Source organism: Panthera uncia, chromosome A2, assembly GCF_023721935.1.
Source record: "Panthera uncia isolate 11264 chromosome A2, Puncia_PCG_1.0, whole genome shotgun sequence".
Taxonomy (NCBI): Eukaryota; Metazoa; Chordata; class Mammalia; order Carnivora; family Felidae; genus Panthera; species Panthera uncia.
The window spans coordinates 89,009,372-89,016,309 of NC_064816.1; the positions used below are offsets into that span (position 1 = coordinate 89,009,372).

Genomic DNA, 6,938 nt, shown 5'->3' on the forward strand with positions numbered 1-6,938 from the left:
ATTTTATTTTAGAGAGCGAATGTGAGAAAATCTTAAGCAGCCTCCACATTCAGTGAAGGATCCCATGACCCTGGGATCCTGACCTGTGCTGAAATCAAAGAGTCTGATGCTCAACTGACTGAGTCACCCAGGCTCCGTATTGTGATTTTCTTAACCACCAGTCAGCCTTTTCCTCAGTCATTTCCTTCAGCTGATGTCTCTGAAGTTATTGTTGAGGAGGACTGCTTTGACCTTCCTCTCACTGTGCATTTATAATAGTAAAGCGCTATTCTAGGAATTAGAACATGTCACCTCCCATGCCACCCATTCCGCCCATTTCAGGGTCCTTCTCTTAAGGAATTCCAGTGACTACAGCTTCTGCTGTAGTTGACAGAAAGGCCACTCCAGGAAGATCCAATAAAGCAGTTCTTATAAACTTAGTTGGGTCATTGGTTCCTTTTCCCACCATATCCCAAAAATCTTCAAGCATAGCGTCATGACCAACCTCTGAGGTACTTTGTATAATTTTCTCAGTTATCAGTGATTCTTTAACACCTGCATTCTTAGCAATGGTCATTGTAGGAATATTGAGTGTTCTTTCAAATAATTTCAATAATTACTAACTTTTCAACCTTCATTAGCTGGAGTTATTGAATCAGGCTGGAATGCACCAAAGCAGGCCACAACCCCCTCCCAGAACAATGCCTTCTTCAATAGCAGCTTCTATAGCATTGAGGGCATCTCTGCCTCTGTCTTTCCTTTCAATCACTTCAACACCACTTGTCCCACCACCCTTCAGCACAGCTGTTCCATCTGAGAGTTTTACCAGATGTTCATTCAACTTTTCCTTTTCATATTCACTAATTGTGATATTAACTGTTCAATATATTTCTTGAATACATTTTTCAACTGGACGCTTGTCACCTTTTTCTTTTGAGAGCATGGCATCATCTTTGGTCATGATGACCTCTCCAAATTTTCTGAAGTTGTAAGGCTGAACATCTTCAAGATTTAGAGTCAGTCCTTCTTCAAACACTGCCACCAGTAGCAATAGCCATGTCTTTAAGCTGTTTCTTTCTCTTGTCTCCAAAACCTGGAACTTTGACTGCTATAACCTGAAGACCAACTTTTAGCTAATTTCAGAATGAGTATGCTCAGATCTTCTCCATCAGCATCTTCAGCAATTATGACCAAGGGCTTATGGTGAGCATTGGCAATTTCAAGAAAAGGTGCAAAGGACCAGACACTAGAAATTTTCCTTTCGCTCAATAAAATGTATGCATCTTAGAATTCACATTCTGACCTTTTGATGTATTAATAAAGTATGGAGAAATATAACCTCAATCAAACTTCATGCCTTCAGTAAACCATACTAGGTACGTTATATCTTGAGATGTTATGAAATCAGTTCCAGTGGAATTAGTATCTGATTCTCACCAAGAGAGGTCAAAAGCCAAAAGATTAACTGGAATGGTATACCTGCCTATAGAGTAAAGAGAATGGAGTTGCATCTCATTGGAAAAGAGGGGCCCTTTATTCTGGGGGGCCCCCTGAGCGATTCATGTTAGAACGCTGTGGCCCATCTGCCATTCTGAAGGGGCATGTCCCTGGAGGATGACCTCAACCACAAGTGACCCAGGAGAGGAACCAGCAGTCCAGGTGGAGCAAAGCAGCCTACTGGAGGAGGCATTGACTTATCAAGGGAATTGTAATATAGAAGACGACCCAGAGAAAGTACCTCTGAAAACACCACAAATGCATCCAAGAAGGAAAGAGAGACTACACACCTACCCTGGAGAATACTCTGATGCAGCTTATGACTGCACCAGCCATGTAAGGCTTTGCTATTCTGCATGAAGCTTCTCTTCAAAAATACCACTTTGAGGAAGGAAAGAAGTGAAATGAATAACAGAGAAGCAGCATCTTCATTGACAGTTTTACCAGACTGGGACTGGCCCAAGCTGGAGAGAGGGAAAAAACAAACAAACAAACAAACAAACAAACAAAACCAACCAAACAACAACAGCAACACCAAAAACTTTAAACACTGAATAGTTTCAATAAGACAGAAGTGGAGGGGCACCTGGGTGGCTTAGTCAGTTAAACATCTGACTCTTGATTTCGGCTGAGGTCATGATCTCACAGTTCATGGGTTCAAGCCCCAGGTCAGGCTCTGTGCTAACAGTGCAGAACCTGCTTGGGATTCTCTCTCTCCTTCTCTCGCTGCCCCTCCTCTCCTCAAAAATAAATAAATAAACATTTTAAAATAAATGAAGAAAACTAAAACCAAAAGGAATATTTATTGATTCTTTTTTTTGTTCTTTATTTATTTATTCTAGGTTCCCCTGACCTAGTTCAACAACTATAACTGAGTACCCCTAATATTGTCACAGTTAGAATGTATATGTTTTTCAAGGCCCTTAAAAAACACCGATGTTAAAAATTGTGATCTTCACAATCTGTCACAGGAAAAGATAGTCACCTATTTCACTGACCCATGAAACAGGCTTAAAATTTCTCCAAAGTATCTAAGGTATAATTAGGTAATATCTGTGAAAAGTGTGTAGCCAACTGCTTGGCACAGTAGCACTCAAAAATGTTTGTCTTTTCCTTTAGGAAATTGGGTATTTTACTACCAGAGGACAAAATGAAAGAAATTTTGTTGTGCCAGTTTCCTGTATTTTAGGAACTTAGGGATTAAGCTTTATGAATTCATTTTAGGAGCCCAAGTATAAAACTCAGATATATTGTATAGTTTGAAGAACTGTTCTATCAACTACTTGTCATCTGAGTCATTTATGTTTTCTATATGGAAGCATAAGAAAACATTTTATAAATTTCCCCTCCTTTGGACTGTTAGGAACCTGATGGGGAAGCCAGAAGTGGTATGGCTTTGGAATGCTACCTGCCCTCCTTAGAAAGGATAAAGGCAAGTTCACCTCTCTGTGAAGATGTTTGATTGGAGGGAACATAGAACTGAAATTGACTTTGTGCTGTGCTTTGTACAGAGAATTACATTTTAAAAGCCCAATATCTAAGTCGGCTTTGTTCTAATTTCAAAGATAATCAAAATATCTTCAACACTGTGGGAGGTCTCTCAGTAAACATGGATTTATATTTAGCACAATTTATTTGAGAGTCAGAAAGGCTGCCAAAATAGTCCAAACATTAAATTATTTCCATTTTGGAGGGGTATTACTGAGAAGTAATAAAATATTGCCAGCCTGGATAGGCAGCTCATCATCGCTAGTAAGATGAAAAGACCAATTATGCCTCACATGGACAAATGTTGATTAAAGAGTGGACTTCATAACTGCCTGGCCATGTTAGAGGCTATAATCACAGAGGAGGGGGAAGGAAGCACTTAGCAAAACACCAAAAGCTGCAAGGAGGAGTCATCCAATGAAAGAGGAAAGATCGAAATTTTAAAGAAAATGTCAGAGGAAATTGCCTGGTGGTAAGAGCTCTACTTATGTATGACTCTTAAGGAAATTGTCTTCTTAGAAAATTATAAGTTCTCAAAATGCCTTAAAAAAAATGGATCTATCTAAGGATTCTGCGGATCCCCAAACTTGGTATTCTCAAACTTTAGAAAAATTGTTTTTATCTGTCACAGCTCCTCATTCTTCTGAGGACGATTCAGGAATTGTGTGAGTTTGGGTTAGAAGAGGGGTTCCAGAGAGATACTAAGCTTGCTTTCCATTCAAGCCTGGTAACATGACCTATCAAATACTTACTGAGTATTTTTGTATGTGAATAATTGCCTGCAATTCAAATGAGGTAGCATATATAAAATTCAGGAAACAGCACTATACAGGCAAAGCAATATTATGCAGAAGATTACAATATGTAACAATCTCCATGTCTTGATTGAGAACCCACCCCAATGACTCAGTACTGTGCTGTGCATAGGAAAGATAGAGTTGCGGCTTTCAAGGTCCTAGAAGGCTACTAAGGGCAAACAACATGGGTGGGAAAAATTTTAAAATAATATGATGCAGTGTGTAATTAAGTGCCACATTATGTAACACAGGATTGTTAGAGTTCAGAAAAAGAATGAATGCAGTGAGAACTGGAAGCATTTTCTGGGAAAAGGGGGACCTGAAGTGGGACTCGAATAATGCGTAAGATAGGGAACTCTAGAGTTGAAAGGGAAGAAATTCCAAAAAAGAGAAATAGCAGCCCACAGGTTCCAGGGAGGGAATGGGGAACCATTGAGGCATAGGCCAGGAACACAGGCTCTGGATCCAGGTTTACTAGATTTGAGTCCCAGCTCCCCCCCACTTCCTGGTGTAACCTAGGCATCATGTGATCATTTTGTGCCACACTTCTGTTGTTAGTAAAATTAAGGCAACCATCATATCTATTTTAAGGGAATATTTTGAGAATTAATGGGTTGACGTGTGTCAAGCACTTACACTAAGACCCGATACCTAGGAAGTACTGAACAAATGTTAGCTACTATCACTATTATTGTGTTGTTGTATACTCTTTAAAAAAATATATTTATTTTGAGAGAGTGCATGAGTGGAGGAGGGGCAGAGAGACAAGATCCCAAGCAGGCTTCCTGCTGTCGGCGCAGAGCCCCACATGGGGCTTAATCTCATGACCAGTGTGATCATGATCTGAGCCAAAATCAGATGCTTAACCGCTTAACTTAGCCACCCAGGGGCCCTTACTGTTGTCCACTCTTAAAAGATGTGATTTTCATGGCTGGAATGAAGCCAGATTTTGCAACAACAGCAACTACTACTTGTTACATATAGCGTGATGGACATTGTGCTCAACACTTTGCCTACATTGTCTCTTATTCCTAACAACCACCCCCTGGAGAGGGGGAGAGGGAAGGATTATTTCTCTTACTTCTCAGCTGAAGGAGCTGAGAATTAAAGAAGCAATTTTCTGGAGAGTCCCGCAGCTGGTAAAGAACAGTCAGCAATTGGAAGTGCAATCTTTTGGCCATCACCCCAGTGTTTTAAACTGCTCCATTACAGTGCTTTAACTTAAATGATGGAGGGTCCTGAGATTGAGGCAAAAGTTGGACACAAGTTTACTAGATGAGTTCAAAGTAGAAATGGGTTCAGGTTCAGGAAAAACAGCCTGGTGGTAGCTGGTGGCAGCCGGAATACTCTAGGAGAGGTGAGGTGAATAAACTAAGATGGCAGCCCTGAGACCTGAGAAGAACCAGTGCTATAGATTCACTCGGCAGGAGGCAAAAAAAAAAAAAAATGGATGAGACTATCCTGGGCTCTGAAAGTGAGAGATAGTAAGCTTGAGTCTTGGTGATGGGGCCCCAATGACTGAGAATGGTAGCTCCCGGAGGGCTGACTTGCTGAGAGGGTGCAAGAGGGACCTCAGCTCCTTGCACATAAGGCCAGGCACGGCGGAGAGAGTGTGCTGTTTATCTCTGTATGTTTTACAATGTTAGCTGGGCCCATCTTCCATTTCCTTCATGCGACTGGAAATTAGCTTTCCTCTACCGCTGTGTTGCATTTCACTTGTCCCTTGGGAGCTCTTGCTCACATTTTCAAAGCTGCTTGCTGTATAGAAGTCATTTAAGGAAGGACAAATTAGTGCTGGAAGACAATAGTTACACCTAATGCAGTTAAAAGTTCTGTTTTGTAGCCTCCGACCCTTTACAAGCAAGGAGTAGAAATAAACATCATGGCTAATGCACTTTGGCAATATAAAAGGTTTCTACATGGAAAATGCTGCTAACAGTAAACAGCTTATATAAAGCAAAGATAAATCATAATGGAGTGGTAATTTGAGTTGTATTGTACATCTCCTCAGGGAACTCCTAGACTCTAAAGACACCATCTCATTACTACCTGGAGTACCTCTGAGAAACGTACAAAAAGCATCATTTTCTCCCAATTTTTTGTGTAAGGACCTAAGTCACAGGGAATTAATGTGACTTGCCATTATATGGAAATGGATTTCTCATTTTCATGGAAAGGATTGTTTCAGTGAATTGGCCTATTTTCTCATGAAATTAGTCACTAAACCTGAGCGGGGGGCGGAGGGGGGGAAGCTAAATAAAATCCCCCTGGAAAACAAGCAAACAAAATACCTTTAACATATTTCAGTACCTATGTGGACTTGTTTGAACTTAATAAATGCAACTAGAACCAGAATATATTTGATTGACTTTATCCATTAGAGTAACACACCACGTGTTTATGTGAAAGTTTTTGATGGGAAAGATGACAGTTTTAGGAGAAAATGTAGGAAAGCTGCAGCTTCCAGGCAAACGCGTGACAGAGTGGGAACCGAGCTGCCCTTTTCTGCCCTCCGCTGTCTCAGGCCAACCTTAATGACAAATGTGCCTGCTCACCAGAGCATGATCTCTGCGCCCAGAAATGATGAATCAAGAATGATCGATTACTTTCTTAGGACTTCAAAGGAAATTGCGACAGAGCCCGCTAAGTCTGGGAGGCATTCTGCTCAGTAGAGTACCCACCACGACTGCACATCTAGAGAGTCTGACCTAAGTGCTTCTCTGCACACTTTTCCCATAATCCTCCCTATCTCCAACTCCCTGCCTTGTCTCGGGTGTATGGATTCAGAAATCACTCAAGTTGGAGCAAAGTTCTGGAAGATTCTAATGCCTGTCTTCTTCAGTGATCTTTTTGCGCAAGGCTGCATAGAACAACTTAGCTCAGTGTGTCTGATCTTTACTCCAAGATGTAATATCCCACATTTTTATTGCTCTTCATTGTATGGATTGCTAAACATCCTATTCTCCTGGTAGTTCACTTTCAAAGGAAAATGTGTTTTGTAACTACTGAGCATGTCCTTTATGGACACAGATTTCTGGCCAATGGTTAAGATTTGTTATTTTTAAACAGGTGCATTTTCCTAATCTTATTTCTTTACATATGTATTTCAGAGGTAGGAAAAGGGTATTTGGATTATAAATCCTACATTACGGTCTGTTAAATCATCCAACATGAACC

At 40.6% G+C, this 6,938-nt stretch overlaps 1 pseudogene; it reads right to left on the bottom strand.

Annotated features, from left to right (window-relative positions):
• Positions 1 to 277: 277 nt before the first annotated feature.
• Positions 278 to 4,942, bottom strand: LOC125930415 (60 kDa heat shock protein, mitochondrial-like; annotated as a pseudogene).
• Between the last annotated feature and the right edge of the window lie 1,996 nt (positions 4,943 to 6,938).